Here is a 26,603-nt window from a genome sequence, read left to right on the forward strand (position 1 = left end):
TCTTTGTCGATTTCTTCTCTTGCGGGCTCTGCCCCCCTTTCTCTGACTTCTTCAACGACGTCATGCACACCTACGGCTTCCATCTCGTGGATCTCACGCCGAATGTCATGGCATTCCTGGCTCTCTTTGCCCACCTCTGCGAGGGCTTTGCTGTGGTGCTCCCCAGCACGGCGCTTTTCCGCCACTACTTCTACCCTCACCTCCAACCAGGGGGCGCCATCTCTAGGAGCATCGCCTGGATCCCGAGTACCAAGGGGAAAGGCAAATACCCGGAGGGTGCCCAGAAGGAGAGGTGGGAGGAGTGGCGGGGCCGGAGGTACCGGATCAAGGAGAAGGACCCGCCGGAGTTCTGTCGGGTCCGTCAGAGCCCGCCGACCCGCCGCCAAGACTGGAGCGACCTCGACGTCAACGACAAGAAGCTCTCGATCGCCACCACCAGGATTCATCGCCTCACCACGGCCGGGCTCACCCTCGAGGTGATTGGGGCGGACTTCATCCGTCGCCGAATCGCCCTGCTACACAACAAGGGGAGGCCGGCCTGGGACTTCAGGAATGCGGCCGACTTCATGAGGCTCCTCCCTAGCCTGAAGCACAACTTCACGGTGATGGGGCATGCCCATTTCTGTCAAAGGCTCTTCTAGCTCGACGTTGACAACGACAGTAGGGCGGAGAGGAGCGGCAAGGACGCGAAGGCCGGCAAGGCCGTCAAGGGGCCCCTGTTTGGGTTGCCGGCGGGAGTGGTCCCGCTGAGCAACAACTCTCGCCAGTCCACCATCATCGCCATGATGCCGGACTTCAACACGCAAGCCCTTGACCCGTCCTGGGCGAAGCTGCCGACACTTTTGTCGGAGGCTTACATCCGCGACGAGCCGCTGCTCATCCAGGACATCACCCAGGCGGAGCTGGACTAAATCGCCGCCAGGGCGGCGGAGGCGGCACTTGCCAGGGAGGCCGGCAGCGCTAGCAGCGTTGAGGACGAGGCCGACGCGGCCGCGGAGGAGAGGCAGCTCGCCCAGTGTGCGGAGTTTGTCGGGGAGGCTAGCGGCGCCAACACCGAGGCCCCCCTTGTTGAAGATGCAGGCGATGAGTCGTCCGTAGAGGAGGTCGAGGTGAATGACCCCATGGTCGCGGAGAGGCAGCGCGTCCCGAGGCGGGCAAGCTCTGGTGAGTCGGTCCGGCCCGGCAGGATCACGCAGCGGCAGCCACCCCTGGAGGAGCTCATGCGCGAGACGAGGGCGATGAAGGCCGCGGCAGCGACGAAGGCGACGAAGGTCGTGGTGGCGAAGAGGAAGGCGACTGCTTCCTCCTCGTCCAAGCGGTACTGGACCCCATCTCCTTCCCCTTCGGGCAGCACCTTGCAGGCCGAGTTTGACCTCAGATCTTTCAGCCCGGCGAGGAAGAGGAAGCTAGTGGAGGAGGAGGTGGAGGAAGAGTATGTATTTTGCCCCCAGCATCACCTCCTGACATCACTCCAATGTTATCCTTTTTTGATTTGGTGTTATCTTCACGGGGACGTGGAGACGTTGGCCCAGAGGGTGGCAAAGTGGGCCAAGGCCTCGACGGGCGACAAGCCCCCGGCGGGTACGTCGCATACGCCGTTGCTGGTGCATAGCAGCCCGGACAGCAGCCCCCGGCGTAGCCCCCGCTCTAGTCCCCAGTGTAAGCTCATCACTTACTCCTCCATTCGACGAACTTTGGGGTGTGAATCTTTGACGCTGATCTTGCTGGGTTTGTAGGAGAAGAACGACAGGAGGAGGAGCCGCTGAGGGCCACCCCAACACGCTGCCCCCCTCGACTACGCCGCACCGAGGGGCGTCCCTGGCAAGGGCATCCACCACCGAGCCCACGCCTATGGAGGAGGAGGAGACGAACTTGGGTGCCGATGGTCCTACCCCGGCAACGAATGTTGGCGCGGAGGGCGCCACTTCTTCCCAGCCCGATGCTGGTGAGTTCGCTTGCTTCCCGTCCCTGTTCTTTCTTCTTCTTTTTTTAACTTTGATCTCGGCTCTGCCTCATTCTCCTTCTTGGCATCTAGGCGCTTCCTCGGTGGACCAGGAGAACATCAATACCATCATCGAGGAGGTCGCCAGGGACGCCGAGGCTGAGGAGGACAAGATCGCTGCCGAGGAGGCCGCCAAGACTGCCGCCGAAGGGGCCGCCAAGGGGCCCGCCGGGGAGGCAGGCAGGGCCGCTGCCGAGGAGGCCGGCACGGGGCCTGCCGGGAGGGGGTGATTGACGACCAACCTTCCTCCTCCGCTGCCTCTGGCTCGGGTAAGTACCTGAAGGTGAGCGATGACCTGTTCGTCCACCTCCCAGGGACGGTGAGCACCAGGGCACCCACCGAGGGGGAGGTGTTCGATGACGAGGTGCTCGCTGCCGCCGGGCTTGATGTTGTTGACGAAGCGAGCGCCGGTGGCGGCGGTTCCCAAGAGGAGCAGCTCCTTCGGGCCATGAGCGCCAACTTCCAGAAGCTCCAGGCACTTCACCGTGCCCGCCTGGACAAAGCAAAGTCCAGGATGGCAGCGGTGGACAAGGAGGAGGCGGATCCGCGGGGCACGTTGGTGAGACGCAAGTCTGGTTCCACCAGGCCCATGAGGAACTGAAGGTTGCCCAGGATCTGCTGGCTGAGCGCAAATAGGAGCTTATCCTGCTGCATGCCGATGTCGAGAAAGCCCAGGAGGCGGCGAAGGGGCAGGCCACCAAGGACGAGGCCACTCGGCATGAGCACCAGGTCGAGCTGAACTCCCAGGAGGAGGACCTTGCCGCTCGTGAGGAGGCACTCGCCGCCACCCTCTGCGACAAGGATGAGGAGGTCAAGAAGCCTGCCGCGCAGCAGACCTAGGAGCTGGAGCAGAGGCACAAGGAGGCACTCAATGCCCAGGCCCAAGTCCTTGGCGGCAAGGTAAAGGAGCTGGAGGTGGAGCGGGATGGGCTGAAGGAACAGGTCCTGGGGCTGGCGAAGGAGAAGGACACGCTCAACAGCGCTTTGGTGGAGGCGCAGGCCGCAGTCCTCGGCAAGGTTGAGCAGCTCTCCAAGGCCAACGACTCCATCAAAGACCTGAAGCTGAAGCTGGAGGGTCTTGTGGTGACCGGGAAGAGACCCTGACCAAGGACCTGGAGGAGGAGAGGCAGCTGTCGGTGTCAAAACCAGCGGATCTCAGGTAGGGTGTCCCGAACTGTGCGTCTAAGGTCAATGGTAACAAGAGATAGGGGACACAATGTTTACCCAGGTTCAGGCCCTCTCTATGGAGGTAATACCCTACTTCCTGCTTGATTGATCTTGAAGAATATGAGTATTACAAGAGTTGATCTACCACGAGATCGTGATGGCTAAAACCCTAAAAGTCTAGCATGTATGTCTATAGCTACGTGTCTTGTCCTCTACGGACCTATCCCTCCGGTTTATATAGACACCGAAGGGATCTAGGGTTACATAAGGTCGGTTACAGAGAAAGGAATCTTCATATTCGATCGCCGAGCTTGCCTTCCTCGCCAAGGAGAGTCCCATCCGGACACGGGTGGAGTCTTCGGTCTTGGTATCTTCACAGCCCATTAGTCCGGCCCGTGGCTAATAGGCCGGATGCCCGAGGACCCCTTAGACCAGGACTCCCTCAGTAGCCCCCGAACCAGACTTCGATGACGAGGTGTCCGACGTGCAGACTGTCTTCGGCATTGCAAGGCGGGTTCTTGTTCCGATGACTTCAAGGAGATGTATCTGGCCTTCCATTTAATGTTGTACCCCTTGGCTTCTGTGTACCAATGACTTCAGCTTCCACATGCCAAGCGAATGCGAGAGGTCAGGATATTTTTGCACATTACCCCCTGGCCGTGCAAGAAGGAGTGTCTATTTAAAGAGGTTGGATCTCTGGAAAAAATAATAGCAAGCTTCTGTCCAAGAAGCCCCCAGGTGTAATGGACGTACATATATGAAGATGTATGCGTCAGGGGTGCACGGTCTAACCACATGAATGCTTTAATGCTTAAGAGAAAAACGAAGAAAAGAAAAAATAATGGAAACGATAGGGGGAAGGAGACAAACAAAGAATTCGGCGCTAGGCATGGAATCTTCGGAGTCTGGCCGCGTTCCAGGGGTTCGGCTCTAGGCGATAGTCTGACGCATCATGCAGGCGGTACGCTCCTCCGGTGAGAACTTCGTCAATGATGAAGGGACCCTCCCACTTGGGCTTGAGTTTGTCCTTTTTCTTCTGCGGCAGGCGTAGAACGAATTCGCCAACGTTGTAAGTCTTGGCCCGCACTTCTCTGCATTGATACCAGCGAGCCTGCTGTTGATAAAATGCGGAATAGGCTTTTGCAATGTTGCGCTCCTCCTCCAGGGCATCTAAGCTGTCTTGCCGATCAAGCTCGGCCTCTCTCTCTTCGTACATGCGCACTCGAGGTGAGTTGATACGTCTGCAGCGTATCTATAATTTTTTATTGTTCCATGCTATTATATATTCTGTTTTGGATGTTTAATGGGCTTTATTATACAACTTTATTTTATTTTTGGGACTAACCTATTAACCGGAGGCCCAGCCCAGATTGCTGTTTTTTTGCCTATTTCAGTGTTTCGAAGGAAAGGAATACCAAACGGAGTCCAAACGGAATGAAACCTTTGGGAACGTGATTTTTGGAACAAACGTGATCCAGAGGACTTGGAGTGGACGTCAAGCAATCAACGAGGAAGCCACGAGCCAGGGGCGCGCCTACCCCCCTGGGCGCGCCCTCCACCCTCGTGGGCCCCTCGTAGCTCCACCGACCTACATCCTCCTCCTATATATACCTACGTACCCCGAAAACATCAGATACGGAGCAAAAACCCTATTTCCACCGCCGCAACCACTTGTACCCATGAGATCCCATCTTGGGGCCTTTTCCGGCGCTCCGCCGGAGGGGGCATCCATCACGGAGGGCTTCTACATCGACACCATAGCCTCTCCGATGATGTGTGATTAGTTTACCTCAGACCTTCGGGTCCATAGTTATTAGCTAGATGGCTTCTTCTCTCTCTTTGGATCTCAATACAATGTTCTCCTCGATTCTCTTGGAGATCTATTTGATGTAATCTTCTGTTGCGGTGTGTTTGTCGAGATCCGATGAAATGTGGGTTTATGATCAAGATTATCTATGAACAATATTTGAATCTCCTCTGAATTCTTTTATGTATGATTGGTTATCTTTGCAAGTCTCTTCGAATTATCAGTTTGGTTTGGCCTACTAGATTGATCTTTCTTGCAATGGGAGAAGTGCTTAGCTTTGGGTTCAATCTTGTGGTGCTTGATCCCAGTGACAGAAGGGGAAACGTCACATATTGTATTATTGCCATCAAGGATAAAAATATGGGGTTTGTATCATACTGCATGAGTTTATCCCTCTACATCATGTCATCTTGCTTAAAGCGTTACTCCGTTCTTATGAACTTAATACTCTAGATGCATGCTGGATAGCGGTCGATGTGTGGACTAGTAGTAGTAGATGCTGGAAGGAGTCGGTCTACTTGTCACGGAGGTGATGCCTATATACATGATCATAGCTACATATTCTCATAACTATGCTCAGTTCTATCAATTGCTCGACAGTAATTTGTTTACCCACTGTAATACTTATGCTATCTTGAGAGAAGCCACTAGTGAAACCTATGGCCCCCGGGTCTATTTTCCATCATATTAATCTCCCGTCAACTAGCTATTTCTTTCGCCGTTTATTTTGCAATCTTTACTTCCAATCTTTCTCATAAAAATACCAAAAATATTATTTTATCATCTCTATCAGATCTCACTTTTGCAAGTGGCCGTGAAGGGATTGACAACACCTTTATCGCGTTGGTTGCAAGGTTCTTATTTGTTTGTGTAGGTGCGTGGGACTTGAGCGTGGTCTCCTACTGGATTGATACCTTGGTTCTCAAAAACTGAGGGAAATACTTACGCTAGTTTACTGCATCACCCTTTCCTCTTCAAGGGAAAACCAACGCAGTGCTCAAGAGGTAGCAAGAAGGATTTCTGGCGCCGTTGCCGGGGAGTCTACGCACAAGTCAAGACACACCAAGTACCCATCACAAACTCTTATCCCTCGCATTACATTATTTGCCATTTGCCTCTTGTTTTCCTCTCCCCCACTTCACCTTTGCCATTTTATTTGCCTTTTTTCCCGTTCACTCCTTCTTCTTGCTTGCCTCGTTGTTATGGCTAGTCCCTTATCTACTCCGTTGTCTCCCGAGAATGAAGTTCCTAAATTTTAAACAAAGGGAGGGAGAAAATCTAAAAGATGCTTGGTATAGAATTTGCAATGCTCAAAATAGATCTACTAGGAAGCAATCTTCTTCCATTCTACTTCGCAATTTTTATGTAGGTGCCACTCCTTGGTATAGATATATTCTTGATACCATTACCGGAGGGAATTTCTTGGGTAGCCATACTTTTGATTCTTATAATGCTATGATAGATTTGTTTGGCTCACCACCTCTTTTGGTTAATGGAACTATGTTAACATTGGAACATGTGATGCAAAGGCTTGAAATTATTGAAAATAAACTTGCTACTACAGAATTGATTGAGAATTTGGATAAAAAGATCCGCAGTCAAATTACCCAATATGGATCTAAGATAGGAGTTACTTTGAAAAATTTCAAAGAAAAGGAACCCATAGTTAATGATAGAATAGATCAAGATTCCACTAGAATCGATAAGCTTGAGGGTATTATTACCAACTTAGGGTCCGCTTTTTATTCCGTAAAAAATACTCATAATCCTCCTACCAAAATTGCCAAGCTTATGTATGTTCCTAAAAATAAGGGTGAATCTTCTAGTAAGGAAAATGCGGATCTCAAATCAATAAGTGTTCATCCCAATTTTTTTGCTATCATTGAGGAACCGTTTGCAACAAATGAATTTCTTGATTTCTTGCCTAAGAATTTGATCATTAATAAGAGGAAATAAATTCCTAAGGGTTTTAGGTGTTCTATTGAAGAATTGCCTACCAAAGATGGCAATACTTAGATCTATCCTTGCTTTTATGCCTAGCTAGGGGTGTTAAACGATAGCGCTTGTTGGGAGGCAACCCAATTTTATTTTTGTTTTTTGCTTTTTCTCCTGTTTAGTAATGAATCTTTGATCTAGCCTCTGGTTAGATGTGTTTTTATGTTTTAATTAGTGTTTGTGCCAAGTGAAACCTATAGGATCTTCTTGGATGATAGTTATTTGATCTTGCTGAAAATTCCAGAAAATTTCTGTTCACGAAAACAATTGTCTAAAATCACCAGAACGTGATAAAATAATGATTCCAATTGCAGTAGATCAATAAACAAATTATCTAGGTCTTCCTAGTTTTCTAGATTTTTCTGAGTTCCAGAAGTTTGCGTTAGATACAGATTACTACAGACTGTTCTGTTTTTGACAGATTCTGTATTTCTTGTGTTGTTTGCTTATTTTGATGAATCTATGGCAAGTAAAAGAGTTTATAAACCATAGAGAAGTTGGAATACAGTAGCTTTAACACCAATATAAATAAATAATGAGTTCATTACAGTACCTTGAAGTGGTGTTTTGTTTTCTTTCGCTAACGGAGCTCACGAGATTTTCTGTTAAGTTTTGTGTTGTGAAGTTTTCAAGTTTTGGGTAAAGATTTGACGGATTATGGAACAAGGATTGGCAAGAGCCTAATCTTGGGGATGCCCAAGGCACCCCAAGGTAAAATTCAAGGACAACCAAAAGCCTAAGCTTGGGGATGCCCCCGAAGGCATCCCCTCTTTCGTCTTCATCTATCGGTAACTTTACTTGGAGCTATATTTTTATTCACCACATGATATGTGTTTTGCCTGGAGCGTCTTGTATGATTTGAGTCTTTGCCATTTAGTTTACCACAATCATCCTTGCTTTACACACCTTTTGAGAGAGAAACACATGATTCAGAATTTGTTAGAATACTCTATGTGCTTCACTTATATCTTTTAGAGCACAGTGGTGGCTTTATCTTATAGAAATTATTGTTCTCTCATGCTTCACTTATAATATTTTGAGAGTCCTACAAAACAGCATGGTAATTTGCTTAAATAGTTAAATTAGTCCTAATATGATAGGCATCCAAGATAAGTAAAAACTTTCTTATAAGTGCGTTGAATACTAGGAGAAGTTTGATACTTGATAATTGTTTTGAGATATGAAGATGGTGATATTATAGTCATGCTAATTGAGTAGTTGTGAATTTGAGAAATACTTGTGTTAAAGTTTGTGCTTCCCGTAGCATGCACGTATGGTGAACCGTTATGTGATGAAGTCGGAGCATGATTTATTTATTGATTGTCTTCCTTATGAGTGGCGGTCGGGGATGAGCGATGGTCTTTTCCTACCAATCTATCCCCCCTAGGAGCATGCGCGTAGTACTTTGCTTTGGTAACTAATAGATTTTTGCAATAAGTATGTGAGTTCTTTATGACTAAGGTTGAGTCCATGGATTATACGCACTCTCTCCCTTCCACCATTGCTAGCCTCTCTAGTATCGCGCAACTTTTGCCGATAGCCATTCCGAGATATATTGCCGTGCAACTTACCACCGTTCCGTTTACTATGACACATTCCATCATTGTCATATTGCTATGCATGATCATGTAGTTGACATCGTATTTGTGGCAAAGCCACCGTTCATAATTTTCATACATGTCAGTCTTGATTCATTGCATATCCTGGTACTCCGCCGGAGGCATTCACATAGAGTCATATTTTTGTTCTAAGTATTGAGTTGTAACTCTTGAGTTGTAAGTAAATAAAAGTGTGATGATCATCATTATTAGAGCATTGTCCCAGTTAGGAAAGGATGATGGAGACTATGATTCCCCCAAAAGTTGGGATGAGACTCCGGACGAAAAAAAGGAAGGCCATAAAAAAAGAAGAGAAAAGGCCCAAATAAAAAAAGAAAAGAAAAAATGAGAGTAAAAGAGAGAAGGGACAATGTTACTATCCTTTTACCACACTTGTGCTTCAAAGTAGCACCATGATCTTCATGATAGAGAGTCTCCTATGTTGTCACTTTCATAAACTAGTGGGAATTTTACATTATAGAACTTGGCTTGTATATTCCAATGATGGGCTTCCTCAAAATGCCCTAGGTCTTCGTGAGCAAGCGAGTTGGATGCACACCCACTTAGTTTCTTTTGTTGAGCTTTCATACACTTATAGCTCTAGTGCGTCCGTTGCATGGCAATCCCTACTCACTCACATTGATATCTATTTATGGGCATCTCCATGGCCCATTGATACGCCTAGTTGATGTGAGAATATCTTCTTATTTTTTGTCTTCTCCACAACCACCATTCTATTCCACATATAGTGCTATGTCCATGGCTCACACTCATGTATTGCGTGAAGATTGAAAAAGTTTGAGAACATCAAAAGTATGAAACAATTGCTTGGCTTGTCATCGGGGTTGTGCATGATTAAATACTTTGTGTGATGAAGATAGAGCATAGCCAGACTATATGATTTTGTAGGGATAACATTCTTTGGCCATGTTATTTTGAGAAGACATGATTGCTATGTTATTATGCTTGAAGTATTATTATTTTTATGTCAATATTAAAATTTTATCTTGAATCTTTCGAATCTGAATATTCACGCCACAATTAAGAGAATTACATCGAAAATTATGCTAAGTAGCATTCCACATCAAAAATTCTGTTTTTATCATTTACCTACTCGAGGACGGGCAAGAATTAAGCTTGGGGATGCTTGATACGTCTCCAACGTATCTATAATTTTTGATTGTTCCATGCTATTATATATTCTATTTTGGATGTTTAATAGGCTTTATTATACACTTTTATATTATTTTTGGGACTAATCTATTAATCGGAGGCCCAGCCCAGATTGCTGTTTTTTTGCCTATTTCAGTGTTTCGAAGGAAAGGAATACCAAACGGAGTCCAAATGGAATGAAACCTTCGGGAACGTGATTTTCGGAACAAACGTGATCCAGTGGACTTGGAGTGGACGTCAAGCAATCAACGAGGAAGCAACGAGGCAGGGGGCGCGCCTACCTCGCTGGGCGCGCCCTCCACCCTCGTGGGCCCCTCGTAGCTCCACCGACCTACTTCTTCCTCCTATATATACCTATGTACCCCGAAAACAGCAGATAGAGAGCGAAAACCGTATTTCCACCGTCGCAACCTTCAGTACCAGTGAGATCCCATCTTGGGGCCTTTCCGGCGCTCCGCCGGAGGGGCATCGATCATGGAGGGCTTCTACATCAACACCATAGCCTCTCCGATGATGTGTGAGTAGTTTACCTCAGACCTTCGGGTCCATAGTTATTAGCTAGATGGCTTCTTCTCTCTCTTTGGATCTCAATACAAAGTTCTCCTTGATTCACTTGGAGATCTATTCGATGTAATCTTCTTTTGCGGTGTGTTTGTCGAGATCTGATGAATTGTGGGTTTATGATCAAGATTATCTATGAACAATATTTGAATCTCCTCTGAATTCTGTTATGTATGATTGGTTATCTTTGCAAGTCTCTTCGAATTATCAGTTTGGTTTGGCCTACTAGATTGATCTTTGTTGCAATGGGAGAAGTGCTTAGCTTTGGGTTCAATCTTGCGGTGCTCGATCCCAGTGACAGAAGGGGAAACGACACAAATTGTATTGTTGCCATCGAGGATAAAAATATGGGGTTTATATCATATTGCATGAGTTTATCCCTGTACATCATGTCATCTTGCTTAAAGCGTTACTCCGTTCTTATGAACTTAATACTCTAGATGCATGCTGGATAGCGGTCGATGTGTGGAGTAATAGTAGAAGATGCATGCAGGAGTCGGTCTACTTGTCACGGACGTGATGCCTATATACATGATCATACCTAGATATTCTCATAACTATGCTCAGTTCTTGTCGGTGAGAACGACACCTATGGGATCACTGGGATCCCTTCTACGGTCAGCGGGCACGGGGTCGTGAGAAGAGCAGGTTTAGGAGCAAGCACACGGATCGTTTACCCAGGTTCGGGCCGCGAGGATGCGTAAAACCCTAGTCCTGCTTTATTGTATGTATTGAGTGTTCTTGAGCTCTTGAACTAGCCACAGTGGCTGCATAGTTCCAAAAAGCCGAATCCCCCCCTCGTCGCATCGGGCCTCCTTTTATAGGAAAAACGGGTTGCCACAGTGGCACACAGGAGGTGGAAAGGCCTACAGTGAGCGAGCTTACTGCACGGCATTACGGGATAAAGTACATTAAATGCTCTACTGAGGTGTCCATTAGCTTTATCGGGGGCGAGAACGAGTCCCGTCCGTCGCCGCTCCGGCTCGCTTCGACACGCGCCCAGGCCAGCGATGCATGCAATGCCATGTAGGCAGGCAGGCTGCTGAGGTGGCGCCGTGGCAGGGCCTTCATGAAGATCTGGATGCCACCACGCAGGTGGTTGCTGAGTTGGCCTGGAAGCTGCATGTTGCCACGCAGGTGCCTGCCCGGCTGGTTGGGCTGGCAGCTGCATGCGAACGGCGTCGGAGCCTTGGCTGGCGTGGGCCTGGCAGTGGCCCTGCTGATGCCTTCGGCAAGGGTCTTGCCGGGGGCCCGGCAAGGGTCTTGCCTTGGCGTTGCAGTCGTCCCCGGCAAGCGACGTGGATTCCCTCGGCTGGGATCCCGTCCAGGGTCGCCGTCTTCTGATCCTCATCTGATCACACATATTTATGGTCTTGACAAAGATCTGCATGCCACCACGGAGATGCCTCCCGAGCCCTGGTCCCATTGTAGTTGGCTGGGTTGGAACCTGTGGGCTGAAGGGTGGCTCGCTTTGTTAGTGTTGGGCAAGTTGCCCCGGCAAGGCTCTTGCCGGTGCCGCGGAGGCCGCCCCGGCAAGGGCCTTGCCGGGGGAGTCCACCTCGCCCCTCTACTTTTTGTGCCTCTGGTCTTGGTGTTGCCTCTGTTTGGCTTGTGCTTTGGCTTCTCTCCGGCTTCCCTCCTCTGCCCTGCTTAGTGTGGCTATGGGCGCGGCTCCGACTGTCCGTGCACAAGTAAAGGGGTAAAAAGGAGCGCCCCTACTTTTGAACACCGACAGGAGCCCCCGGGCCTGGGCCACACATAAGCGCGACACATTGTTGGGCCAGGCCCAAAACAGTGCGCGGGCAGTCGGGGCGGGATTTTACCGCAGTAATTTTTCGTCTGCTGTGCTTCCCCACGACCCGCGTTGAACGCGCAACGTGGAGGGTCATGCGTGACGTGGGGTTCATGCGTGGGGGCGGTTCCCGCACGCATGCGTCAAGTTGCAGTTAATGGGAAAAGAGGCGGCCCGCGCCTTCCCTGTAAAAAGGAATAACCACGGGCGCGCTGCTCATTCACCCTCCATGCTTTCCCCAATCTCGGAACCGTCATCCCCTTCTCCTTGCTTCACAAACTTTTTCCTTTGCTCGCCGTCGGCGCATCTCCGCCATCCTCCATTCCTTGCTTCCAACAGCCGCCATGGCACCCAAGACCAGTAGAGGCAAGGGAGTGGCCAAGGACGCCGGGGAGAAGGAGTTGCCGGATAGCGAGTTGGCGGTGCGCAGACGTAGCATGCCTACTTCCCGTCGACGGTCGACGCGGTCGAACTCCGGAATTACTTTAAGCACCTATGGGGGTGCAAGATGGGAAGCGAGACGACGGGGCATCCGGCCACGCGCAGCATCCCCGCCGCCTTCGCTGAAGCTGGCCCGAATCGGTATCCATTTTTCGTCGATGACTTCTTCTGTGGGCTCTGTCCTCCCTTCTCCGATTTCTTCAGCGACATCATGCACACTTACGGCTTCCGCCTTCTGGACTTTACTCCGAACGCGGTGGCTTGCATGGCCATATTCGCTCATCTCTGTGAGGGCTTCGCCGGAGTGCATCTCAACAAGCCGCTCTTCCGCCACTACTTCTTCCCCCGTATCCAATAGGGGGGCGCCATTTCCGGTTGTGTCACCTGGATCCCGAGGAACCAGGAGAAGAGGGAATATCCGGACGGCACCCAGAAGGAGAGGTGGGAGGAGTGGCGGGGCCGGTGGTGCTGGATTGAAGAGAAGGACATGCCAGATTTTTGCCGGGTCCGCCATGCACCGCCGGTCCGCCGGAGCGACTGGAGTGATGTCGACGTCAACGACGAGAAGCTCACGGTCGCCACCACCAGGATTCTTCGTCTCACCGAGGCCGGGCTCACCCTTGAGATGATCGGGGCAGATTTCATCCGCCGCCGAATAGCTCCGCTGCACAACAAGGGGAGGCTGGCCTGGCTCTTCACGAACGCCGCAGACATCATGAGGCTGTGCACCGGCTTGGACCACAACCTTACGGTGATGGGGCACGCTCACTTCTGCCAGCGGCTCTTCCAACTCGACGTGCACCGCGACGGCGAGGTCGAGCGGTCCGGCAAGGCCGCGAATGCCACCGCGAAGGCCGGCAAGGCCACCAGGGGGGCCCTTGTTTAAGCTGCCGGCGGGGGTGGTCCCGCTGAGCAAAAATTCGCGTCAAAACGGCATCATTCCCATGATGCCGGAGTTCAACGCGCATGGCCTCGTCCCAAACTGGGCCGAATCGCCGGAGCATCAGGTGCAGGAATTTTTTGACACCTTGGAGGAGAAATACGTCAGCGCCGAGCCGCGGCTCGTCCAGGACACCACCCAGGCGGAGCTGGACTACATCACCGCCAGGGCAGCGGAGGCGGAGTTTGCCAGGGAGGTCGGGAGCGCCGGCGGCGTGGAGGACAAGGCCGCGGTAGAGGTGGAGGAAGAGGAGCTCGCCCAGTGGGCAGAGTCCGCTGGGGAAACCAGCAGCGCCGGCACCGGGGCCCCTCTCATCGAAGATGTGGTCGATGAGTCATCGGAGGAGGAGGCCGAGGCTGTCGACCCTCCAGTCTTGGGGAGTGGGCGAGTCTTGCGGCGGGGCACCTTCGGCCAGCCAGTCCGGCCCGGCAGGGCCGCGCAACTGCGGCAAGCCCAGGAGACGTCCGTGCGCCAGACGAGGGCCGCAGCGGCGAAGAAAGTGGTGAAGGGAGCGGTGGCAAAGAAGAAAGCATCCGCTTCTTCTTCATCCAAGCGCGCTCAGACCCCACCTCCTCCCCCCCACCTCGGCAGAGATCGACGCGGAGGTCATCTCCGACTTCGGGTCCCTCAGCCCAAGGAGGAAGAGGAAGGAAGCAGAGGAGGAGGTGGAGGAGTAAGCTTCTTGTCCCCCCCTCCTTGTCATCTTCTTCTCTCCAAACTGTGCTGCTTATCTTGTATTGTTTTCATCTTTGCAGGGACGAGGAGACGATGGCCCAGAGGGTGAAGAGGGCCAGGGCTTCGGCGAGCGGCTAGCCCCCGGCGGGCGCTTCTGGCACATCGCTGGTGGTGTTGAGCAGCCCGGACAGCAGCCCCTGGCGCAGCCCCCAGCGTAAGTTCATCACTCGCCCTCTGTCAACGTGTGTTGGGGGCACGATCACTTGGTGCTGACCTTGCCGTGATTGCAGGGGGAGGACACCAGCAGGAGGAGCCACAGAGGGCTACCCACAACACGCCGCCCCGAGGGGCATCCCCGGCAAGGGCGCCAAGCGCCGAGCCCATGCACATGGATGAGAAGGAGGCGTACTCGGGCGCTCATGGCTTCGCCTCGGTGCCAAATGCTAGCGGGGAGGGAACATCTGCTTCCCAGCTCGGCACGGGTAAGCCACTCGCCTTCCGTCCCTATTTGCTTCTCCTTCTTTCTGAATCCTGGTTTTGGCCTCGCCTCATCCCCTTCTCGGTATCCAGATCCCCTTCGATGGACCCAGAGGACATAGACACCGTCATCGAGGACGTCACCAAGGCCGCCGATGCGGAGGCCGAGAAGATCGCTGCCAAGGAGGCCGCCAAGGATGCTGCCGAGGACGCCGCCAAGGGGCCTGCCGGGGAGCCTGGCAAGGCGACTGCCGAGGAGGCCGGCAAGGGGCCTGCCGGGGAGGCTGGCAAGTCCGCTACCGAGGAGGAGGTGGTCGATGACCAGCCTTCCTCCTTTGCTGCCTCTGGCTTCGGCAGGTATCTGAAGGTAGGTGACGACCTTTTCGTGCACCTTCCAGGGGCGTCGAGCTCCAAGGCGCCCATCGAGGGAGAGGTGTTCGACGAGGAGGTGCTTGCTACCGCCGGGCTCGAGGTTGTTGATGAGCCAAGCGCCGCTGGCGACGGTTCTCAGGAGGAGCGGATTCTCGAGGCCATGGGCGCCAACTTTCGAAAGCTCCAGGCGCTCCACCGTGCCCACCTGGACAAGGCCAAGTCCAAGATGGCAACGGTGGACAAGGCAGAGGCGGACCTCAAGGGACACGTCGCCGAGGCGCAAACTTGGTTCCGCCAAGCTTGTGAAGAGCTGAAGGCCGCCCAGGGTGAGCTGGCCAAGCGCGGGGTGGAGTACACCATGCCGCGGGCCGACATCGAGAAGGCCCAAGAGACGGCGGAGAACTTGGCCGCAGGCGAGGCCGCTCGAACCCAGCACCAGGCCTTGCTGAACTCCCAGGCGGTGGACCTCACCGCGCGTGAGGAGAAGCTTGCCGCAACGCTCCGCGGCAAGGACGAAGAGGTGGAGAAACGCGTCACGCAACGGACCCGGGAGCTGGAGCAGAGGCACAAAGAGGCACTCGATGCCCAGGCTCTGGTTCACGCCGGCAAGGTGAAGGAGCTGGAGGTGGAGCGGGACGAGCTGAAGGACCAGGCCCTGAAGCTGTCCAAGGAGAAGGACACACTCAACGGCGCCATGACGATGGCGCAGGGCGTGACCGTCAGCAGGGCCGGGGAGCTCTCCGAGGCCAACAACTCCATTAAAGACCTCAAGCTGAAGCTGGAGGGTCTCGAGGGGATGTTGTTGGAGAGCAAGGCCCGGGAGGGAACCCTGACCAAGGATTTGGAGAACGAGAAGCAACTGCGGATGAACGAGACCGCCAACCACAAAGACTTGGTGGAGGGTGAGAATCGTTGGATCGGCCGCCTTGAAGACTTCGCCAGCAGGATCACCACGCAGCTGGCCACCATGGGGATGCCAACTATGAGGTACGCTCCAGATCGCAGGACGACTCCCAACACCAGGCTGACCCTGTTCTTTGAGGGTGTTCTTGGAGCCCTGGAGCATTTCCGCTCCACCAGGGCGACTTTCCTGGCCAAAGAGGCCTGGAGGCTTTGCCGGGGTGCCATGAGCAAGGTCCTCACCAAGGTGGCATACTGGAATCCCAACCTCGACTTCGATGCTGCGCTGGAGAGTTTGCCGAATGGTGTGGACCTCGCGCCGCTCAAGGAGCGTATCGAGCCCATCATCAGTGGCATCATTGGAATCCAGAGGGTAGAGGGCCAGCGTCGAGACTAGGCACCCCGCTTCTTATCGCCGCTGCAGGTTCAGGACAAAGACAATTTCTATCTTTAGTTAGAACCACAACAACAATTGACGTAATATAACTCTGCAGTACTTTTGAATCAGTGCATGTTATTTTCCTGTTCAATTTCTCTCTCTGTATGTCCACCCTACATTAGCCGGGTAGGCTTGCCGACGCGAAACCCAGGGCGCGGCGCCTTGAGGACGGATCCTCGATAGCCTGCCAAGTGCGCTTGCTGCCGGGCGAACCACCTTACCGCCCTCAACGCGGCCGCTCGAACTGTCGAGCTTGACTCGAGTCAGAATCGAGAGCATTGCCAGTTGCGGAAGGCTACCCTGCCACTCTAGACGCGGCCGCTTGCGCTATTGAGAGGACTCGAAACAGAACAAGGGCATTGCCAATCGCGGGAGGGCCCCTTTGCGTGCAGGTTTTCCATACAAAGAACGAGATCTCTGAGGGGAATAACCTTATGTATATATAAAGACCAGCATGACTTACCATTCCTGTCACCGTACTGGCACCCTTCGTGCTTGCAGGCAGCGCCATCCTCTTGGCCGTCTTCTTCCTTAGAAACCATGGCCACGAGGAACTGCTAAGGTGGTTGCTAAACCAGATTCTGACCATTGCGCCCCCTACCTGGCGCGCCAAAGATGTCGGTGAGAACGACACCTATGGGATCACTGGGATCCCTTCTACGGTCAGCGGGCGCAGGGTCGTGAGAAGAGCAGGTTTAGGAGCGAGCACACGGATCGTTTACCCAGGTTCGGGCCGTGAGGATGCGTAAAACCCTAGTCCTGCTTTGGTGGATGTATGGAGTGTTCTTGAGCTCTTGAACTACCTACGGTGGCTGCATAGTTCCAAAAAGCCGAACACCCCCCCCCGTCACCTCGGGCCTCCTTTTATAGGAAAAAGGGGTTGCCACAGTGGCACACAGGAGGTGGAAAGGCCTACAGTGAGCAAGCTTATCGCACGGCATTACAGGATAAAGTGCATTAAATGCGCTACTTAGGTGTCCATTAGCTTTATCGGGGGCAGGAACGAGGCCCGTCCCATCCGTCGCCACTCCGCCTCGCTTCGACACGCGCCCAGGCCAGCGATGCAAGCAGCGCCATGTAGGCAGGCAGGTTGCTGAGATGGCGCGGTGGCAGGGCCTTCAGGAAGATCTGCATGCCACCACACACGTGCTTGCTGAGTTGGCATGGAAGCTACATGTTGCCGCGCAGGTGCCTGCCCGGCTGGTTGCGCTGGCAGCTGCATGCGAACGGCGGCGGAGCCTTGGCTGGCGTGGGCCTAGCAGTGGCCCTGCTGATGCCTTCGGCAAGGGTCTTGTCGGGGGCCCGACAAGGGTCTTGCCGTGGCGTTGCAGTCGTCCCCGAGAAAGCGCTTGCCGGGGGACTTGTGGGTTCCCTCGGCTGGGATCCCGTCGAGGGTCGCCGTCTTCAGATCCTCATCTGATCTCACATATTTATGGTCTTTACAAAGATCTGCATGCCACCACGGAGGTGCCCCCCGAGCCCTGGTCCCAATGTAGTTGGTTGGGTTTGAACCCGTGGGATCAAGGGTGGCTCGCTCTGTTGGTCTTGGGCAAGTTGCCCCGGCAAGGCGCTTGCCGGGGCCGCGGAGGCCACCCCGGCAAGGGCCTTGCTGGGGGAGTCCAGCTCGCCCCTCTGCTTTTTGTGCCTCTGGCCTTGGCGTTGCCTCGGTTTGGCTTGTGCTTTGGCTTCTCTCCAGCTTCCCTCCTCTACCCTATTTAGTGTGGCTGTGGGCGGCGCTCCGACTGTCCGTGCACAAGTAAAGGGGTAAAAAGGAGCGCCCCTACTGTTGTACACCGACAGTTCTATCAATTGCTCGACAATAATTTGTTTAGCCACCGTAATACTTATGCTATCTTGAGAGAAGCCACTAGTGAAACCTATTGCCCCCGGGTTTATTTTCCATCATATTAATCTCTTGTCAACTAGCTATTTCTTTCGCCATTTATTTTGCAATATTTACTTTCAATCTTTATCATAAAAATACCAACAATATTATTTTATCATCTCTATCAGATCTCACTTTTGCAATTGGCCGTGAAGGGATTGACAACCCCTTTATTGTTGTCAATCTCTTGTCCACAGCCCCCAGGGTATGGAGTCGAGCTCCTCAACCCAGTGCTTGTCTGATTCTTTCAAAGACCGCACTAGTCTAGGCTCTATGCCGCTCATAATAAGACCATTGGCTCGTTCGACATGACCGTTTGTTTGTGGATGATAGACAGAGGCGTAGTCGAGCTTGATGCCCGGATTAGCGCACCAGGCTTTCACTTTGTTGACTGAGAAATTGGAGTCGTTATCATTGATGATGCTGTGTGGAACACCATAACGATGCACAACGCCGGATATGAATTCCATTACCGGCCCGGACTTGGCCGTTTTAACTAGTTTGGCCTCGATCCACTTAGTGAATTTATCCACCATCACCAGCTGATATTTTTTCTTATGGCTTCCACCTTTAAGGGGTCCGACCATATCCAGTCCCCAGACCGCGAAAGGCCAAGTGATGGGGATTGTCTGTAGGGCAGTGGGGGCATATGGCTTTGGTTGGTGAAGAGTTGGCATCCGACGCAACGTTGGACAAGGTCCTGTGCATCTGCTCGGGCCGTCGGCCAATAAAACCCTGTACGGAAGGCCTTGCTGACAAGGGCCCGAGCTGCAGGGTGGTGCCCGCTGAGGCCAGCGTGAATCTCAGCCAGGAGCTGCCACCCTTCCTCTTCGGAGATACATCTTTGAAGGACTCCGGTAGCTCTTTTCTTGTATAGCTCCCCATCGTGAACCTTGTAGGCCTTCAAATGCCGGACAATGCGGCTGGCCTCACTCTGATCCTCAGGGAGTTCCTTCCTATTGAGGTAGGCCAAGAAGGTTTCGGTCCATGGGGCGATGACTGGCATAAAGAGATGGGCCGATGGTGTTACTTCGGTGGCTGAGCCCCCGATGATATCGGTGTGTTCGGAATCTGGGGTTGTTTCCGGATCTGGACTAGTGTTTCTGTTCTCCCCTTGCCACACCACGGATGGCTTAAAAAGCCTTTCCAGAAAGATGTTAGGTCGGACGGGGTCGCGCTTAGTGCTGATGCGAGCAAGGACGTCCGCCGCTTGATTACTTTCTCGGGCCACGTGATGAAACTAGAGCCCCTCGAAACGAGCCGACATATTTAGGACGGCATTACGATAAGCCCCCATCTTCAGATCTTTGGCATCGACGTCTCCATTTATTTGAGATATTGCGAGGTTCGAGTCCCCGCGCACTTCCAGCCATTGTATGCCCATGGAGACGGCCATCCGAAGGCCATGCAACAACGAGCCGACATTATTGGAGTCTGTGTATAATATTTGGAGTACGTACTGGACGACGTCTGCGGTGGGGACGTTAAAATGACGGCCGCTCCTAGTCCTGCTAGGATTTTGGAACCATCAAAATACATAACCCAATTGGAATATGTGATGTACTCTTTAGGGAGTTCGGCCTCTGTCCATTTGGCGATGAAGTCAGCCAGTACTTGAGATTTAATGGCTCGACGTGGTTTGTATGTTATGTCAAATGGAAGGAGCTCAATGGCCCATTTGGCAATCCGGCCCGTAGCATCGCGGTTGTCTATTATGTCATTGAGCGGTACTTCGGAAGCCCCCGTAATCGACCACTCCTGGAAGTAGTGTCGTAGCTTCCGGGATGCCATGAAGACCGCGTATGCTATCTTTTGATAATGAGGGTACCAGGATTTGCATGGTTAGAGGACAGTGGATACGTAATATACTGGCTTCTGAAGCGGGAATTTGTGTCCGTCCTGTTCTCGTTCAACAACGAGCACGGCGCTCACCACCTGGTGTGTTGCCGATATGCATAATAACATGGGTTCGCCGACGTTCGGCGCGGCCAGGATTGGGTTGCTCGCCAGAAGGGTTTTTATTTCTTCTAGTCCGGCCGTTGTTGCATCCGTCCACTCGAAGTGATCAGTGCACCGTAGAAGACGATAGAGTGTCAATGCCTTTTCTCCCAATCTGGAGATAAAGCGGCTTAAAGTTACCACGCAACCGGCAAGCTTTTTCACTTGTTTAATGTCCGTTGGCATAGACAATTGTGACAGAGCTCGGATTTTGGCTGGGTTTGCTTCAATTCCTCTATTGAAAACGATGAAGCCCAGTAGTTTTCCAGTGGGGATGCCGAAAACACTTTTCCAGATTGAGTTTGATGTCATATGCACGGAGGTTGTCGAATGTGAGACGTAAATCGTCAATGAGTGTTTCGACGTGTCTAGTTTTGATGACTACGTCGTCCACATATGCTTCAACTGTCTTGCCGATCTGTTTCTCCAGGCATGTTTGGATCATGCGCTGATAGGTGGCGCCGGCATTTTTAAGCCCGAAGGGCATGGTGTTGAAGCAGAAAGGCCCATATGGGGTAATGAATGTCGTTGCGGCTTGATCTGACTCCTTCATCTTGATTTGATGGTATCCGGAGTATGCGTCGAGGAAGCACAGTAAGTCGTGTCCTACGGTTGCATCAATAATCTTATCGATGCGAGGGAGAGGGAAGGGATCCTTAGGGCAGGCCTTATTGAGGTCTTTGAAATCGACGCACAGGCGCGAGGATTTATCCTTCTTTGGTACCATCACAAGGTTTGCTAGCCAGTCCGGGTGTTTTATTTCTCTAATGAATCCGGACTCGATTAGCTTGGCTAGCTCCTCCCCCATAGCTTGGCGTTTGGGGTGTGGAAAAGCGCTGCAGCGTTTGTTTGTCCAGTTTATATCCCTTCCGTATATTGAGGCTGTGTTCGGCCAACCTGCGTGGGATTCCTGGCATATCAGAAAGGGTGCCAGGCGAATATATCCCAGTTCTCGCACAGGAACTCTCGTAGCGCGGTGTCAACCGTTGGGTCTAGTTGTTCTCCAATAGTTGCTGTCTTCTTGGGGTCCGTTGGATGGACCTGGAATTTGACTATTTCTTCCGCCAGTTTGAAGGAGGTGGATTTGGGCCGTTTGTCAAGGATCACATCATCCTTGTCCACCGTGGAGCGCAGTGCGGTTAATTCTGCGGCCGCGAGGGCTTCAGATAATGCCTCAAGGGCCAGGGATGCGGTTTTATTTTCGGCGCGGAGTGCTATGTCCGGATCACTGGCGAGGGTGATTATGCCGTTGGGCCCGGGTATCTTAAGCTTCATGTACCCGTAATGAGGTACAGCTTGGAAGCGTGTAAATGCATCTCGCCCCAAGAGGCGTGATATCCACTGTTGAAAGGGGCCACTTGGAAGGTTATTTCTTCGGAACGGTAATTATCCGGCGTGCCGAATACCACGTCAAGTGTTATTTTTCCCGCACACCGCGCCTCCCGACTGGGAATTATTCCTCGGAAGGTCGTGCTGCTTTGCTCAATGCGGCTCCTGTCTATTTCCATTTTGTGGAGTGTATCTTCATAGATGAGGTTTAGTCCGCTGCCGCCGTCCATGAGAACCTTGGTGAGCCGAAAGTCGTCCACAATTGGACTGAGGACCAAGGCGGCTGGTGCTCCGACTGTCCTGTATTTTGGTTCGTCACCGGCATTAAAAGTTATAGCCGTGTCGTTCCAAGGGTTTATTGCTGCGATTTGACAGACTTCGGCGAGTTCGCGGAGTGCCCTTTTGCGCCTATTGTTTGAAGCGAATGTCTCGAAGACCGTCAGTACTTTGGGGTCGTCGTCTTCTGGGGGTGTTGTTCTAGGGTATTCTTGGTGAGGATATCCTCCGCTCTTGGCCACTTGCCGGAGTACCCTACATGCTCTATGGCTGTGGGTTGGTATGTTATCCTGTGTTGCGTGTATTTTGCATGGCCCATCGAGCCATCCTTCCAGAATGGTTCCGCGCCCTGTAATGGACTTATATTTCTTTACTATTGGACCGGGCATGCCACGAGGGTGCGCCCTTTTCACCAGAACGAGGGGTTGAGTGGGGACCGATGGTACCCAACGGGCTGCCTGAGTTTTCCAGGCGCTTCCCATTGCGCTCTACTTCTGTACAATAGTTGCCAGGTCAGCGAAGTGTAATATGCGATGGCGGTTGATGGCGTTGAGGATTCCTTCGTCCGTGCAATTGTTGCGGAACGCTGAGATCGCTTCCTCGTCACGGCAATGTTTAATCTTGTCTTTGACAAGAAGGAATCCGGCGCAGAAGTGGTGGACCGTTTCCTGAGACTGCTGTTGTGTGCTCTTGAGAGCGCTTATACTTGGGTAGGTGGGTGGTTTTAAATCCGAACCCTGACCCAATTTTGGATCTGGAGTCTGAAAGTCTTCCAAACTTAACAGATCGGGCTCCGGGATATCCACTGATTTCTTAGGCCCGTCGTCCGATTCTATGTTCGGAGGGCAGGATGTATCTCTTTGCAGATGGGTGTCCGGCCCTTCGAAATCGGAGATCTGGACATAGTCCATCCTTAGCATGGAGGAAGAGTTGTCGTCTCGCTCCTCGACTACCGCTATCTGGTGGGTGATCGGTGGAGATTTGATTTCTCTCTGATCGGGTTTAAGCCCAATTCGATCGTAGTCTGTAGTGACCTAGGAGCTCGTTTAAAGACAAAAGCTCTGCTGGATCCATCTACTTGGAGTGTTCGGAGTCGATACGAAGGGGATTTTAGATGACCCGAGAGGTCATTGTCGGCTTAACAGCCGAACGGGCGGTCATGGTAAAGCCGCCCAGCCGGAGGGTTTGTCCTGGGGCCAGTGCTCCTTCGGAGGTGATATTGTCCTTGAGAACAAGGCGAGCCATCGATCCTATCTTCGACGTCACAGTGGAACTCTCAAGGAAAGCACCAATGTCGGTGCCAAAACCGGTGGATCTCGAGTAGGGGGTCCCGAACTGTGCGTCTAAGGTCGATGGTAACAGGGGACACAATGTTTGCCCAGGTTCGGGACCTCTATATGGAGGTAATACCCTACTTCCTGCTTGATTGATCTTGATGAATATGAGTATTACAAGAGTTCATCTACCACTAGATCGTGATGCTTAAACCCTAAAAGTCTAGCCTGTATGTCTATAGCTATGAGTCTTGCCCTCTACGGACCTATCCCTCTGGTTTATATAGACACTTGAGGGATCTAGGGTTACATAAGGTCGGTTACAGAGAAAGGAACCTTCATATTCGATCACCGAGCTTGCCTTCCACGCCAAGGAGAGTCCCATCCGGACACGGGTGGAGTCTTCGGTCTTGTTATCTTCACAGCCCATCAGCCCGGCCCTTGGCTAATAGGCCGGACGCCCGAGGACCCCTTCGTCCAGGACTCCCTCAGCAGTTGCGGAGGAATGACGCCGCCAACCACGAGGATTACGTGAAGGGCGAATACCTCTGGATCAGCCGCCTCGCCGACGTCGCCGGTAGGATTACCACGAAGCTGGCGGCCATGGGGATGCCAAATGTGAGGTATGCCCTAGAGCCGAATGTGAGTCCCAACGCCAAACTGACCCTATTCTTCGAGGGCGTTCTTGGAGCCCAGGAGCAGTTTCGCTCTAACAGAGCGACCTCTCTGGACAACGAGGCCCGGAAGCTTTGCCGGGTTGCCCTGACCAAGGTCCTCACCAAGGTGGCATACTGGAACCCCAACCTCGAGTTCGACGCCGCGCTGGAGAGCTTGCCGGAGGATGTGGACCTCATGATTCTCGAGGAGTGTATCCAGCCCATCATCAGCCGCGTCGACGGAGCTCGGAGGATAGAGGGCCAGCGCCGGGACTAGGCACCCTGTTTCTCGTCGCCGCTGTAGGTTCACGACCAAGACAATTTTCTTCTTTAGTTAGAACCGCAGCAACAATTAGTGTCATATAACTCTGCAGTACTTCAATATCACGCATGCTATCTTCCCGTTAGATCTTTCTTTGTATGTTTGCACCCTACGCTTGTTGAGATAAGGCTGTCGGCGCATAAACCCATGCCACGGTGCTTTGAGGACGGATCCTTAGCACCCTGCCGGAAGGGCGCTTGCTGCGGGGCAAGCCACCTTCCCACTACCAGTGTGGTCGCTTGAACTGTTGAGTGGACTTGAAGCAGGACAAGAGCACTGCTAGTAGCGGGTAGGCCACCTTGCCATTCTCAGCGCGGCCACATGAACTATCGAGCAGACTCGAGACAGAGACAAGGGCGTTGCCAATAGCGGAAGGGTCCAATTGCGTGCAGGCTTCCCATACAAGGAACGAGAACTTTTCGGGGAGGACAGACTTATATAAATGAAATAAGCCAAAAATTTTGCATGACTTAGCTTTTCGGGGCCACGCGGATGGTCGTCGAGGCTGCGGACGACACCAGAGGGCAGCTGATCGACAACGCCCTCTTCCTTCGAGCTATCCTCATGAAAGAGCCATGGAGGCCGCACTCTTAGTGGCGATAGAGCCAAATACTGACTTCACCCCTTATGAGAGACGTGTTGCCGAACCATTGGATTCGTCCCCGGCCTCGGGCTCCGAGCCGCCTCCGTCCGTGCCTATCGAATCCGATTGGGCACCGATCATGGAGTTTACCTCCGCGGATATCTTTCAGCACTCGCCTTTTGGCGATGTGCTAAATTCATTAAGGTCCCTCTCCTTGTCAGGAGAACCTTGGCCGAACTATGTCCGGCTAGAATGGGATGCGGACGACGAAGAAATTCGCTCCCCACCCACCACCCACTTAGTAGCCACTGTCGACGATTTAACCGACATGCTCGACTTCGAATCCGAAGACATCAACGGTATGGACGACGATGCAGGAGACGAACAGGAACCACCGCCCACAGGGCGCTGGACCGCCACCTCATCATGTGATATATACATGGTGGATACCCCCAAAGAAGGCGACGGTGATAAGACAACGGAGGATGACCCCTCCAAGAAGCAACCCAAGCATCGACGTCAACGGCGCCGCTCTAAGTCCCGCCATAGCAAAAGTAGTGATACCGGCACAAGAGACAATAACACTCCGGATAGTGCCGAAGACGAAGACAATCCCCTCCAGCCTGATTTAGAGTGGGAGGATGAACAAGCTAGCCCTCCAGAACAGGCAGCAGATGGAGAAACGGAGGATGACAATTACATGCCTCTCTCTGAAGATGAGGTGAGCCTCGGCGACGAAGAATTTATCTTGCCTGAGGATCCCGTCGAGCAGGAGCGCTTCAAGCGCCGGCTTATAGCCATAGCAAATAGCCTGAAGAAAAAGCAACAACAGCTTCGAGCTGATCAAGATTTGCTAGCAGATAGATGGACTGAAGTCCTTGTAGCTGAGGAATACGAACTCGAACGCCCCTCCAAGAGTTACCCAAACTGCAGGTTGCTACCCCAACTCGAGGAGGAAGCATTAAAACCAACGTCACCAGCATATGATGCGGCTGATCGGCCACCTCGTGGCCAAGACAGAGAGGAGTATCAGCCCGAAGTCCAAACCGCACCCCACCACCGTTCAACCAAAAACACCAAGGCCCGGGGCAACACGCGGGACCTGCGAGACGTATTGGAAAACAAAGCAGGGCATACAAGATTGATCTACGGATCACGGGGTCGCGCCCCAACGCGAGACGATGATCGTCACGCCGGATATACCAAAAGCAAATCAGGTCGGGCCGAATACAGCAGACAAGACTCATATGAACTGCGTCGTGATATAGCCCGGCACAGAGGCGCCGCACACCCCCTATGCTTCACTGATGAAGTAATGGATCACGAATTCCCATAGGGTTTTAAACCCGTAAATATTGAATCATATGATGGTACAACAGACCCCGCGGTATGGATCAAGGACTTCCTCCTCCACATCCACATGGCTCGCGGTGATGATCTTCATGCCATCAAGTACCTCCCACTAAAACTCAAAGGACCAGCTCGGCATTGGTTTAATAGCTTGCCAGCAGACTCCATTGGCAGTTGGGAGGATTTGGAAGATGGATTCCTTGACATCTTCCAGGGTACTTAGGTGCGGCCACCAGATGCTGATGACTTGAGCCATATAATTCAGCAGCCTGGGGAATCGGCCAGGAAATTCTGGACCAGGTTCCTAACTAAGAAAAAACAAATTGTCGACTGTTCGGATGCAGAGGCCTTAGCGGCATTCAAGCATAACATCCATGATGAGTGGCTCGCCCGGCACCTCGGCCAGGAGAAGCCGAAGTCTATGGCAGCCCTCACCACACTCATGACCCGCTTTTGCGCGGGCGAGGATAGCTGGCTGGCTCGCAGCAACAACACATCAAGGAATCCGGGCACTTCAGATACCAAAGATAATAACAGCAGACCACGTCGTAACAGACATAAGCACCGCAACAACGGCGATAACGACGAAGA

The sequence above is a fragment of the Triticum aestivum genome, chromosome 4D, assembly GCF_018294505.1.
Source record: "Triticum aestivum cultivar Chinese Spring chromosome 4D, IWGSC CS RefSeq v2.1, whole genome shotgun sequence".
In the NCBI taxonomy this organism is placed as follows: Eukaryota; Viridiplantae; Streptophyta; class Magnoliopsida; order Poales; family Poaceae; genus Triticum; species Triticum aestivum.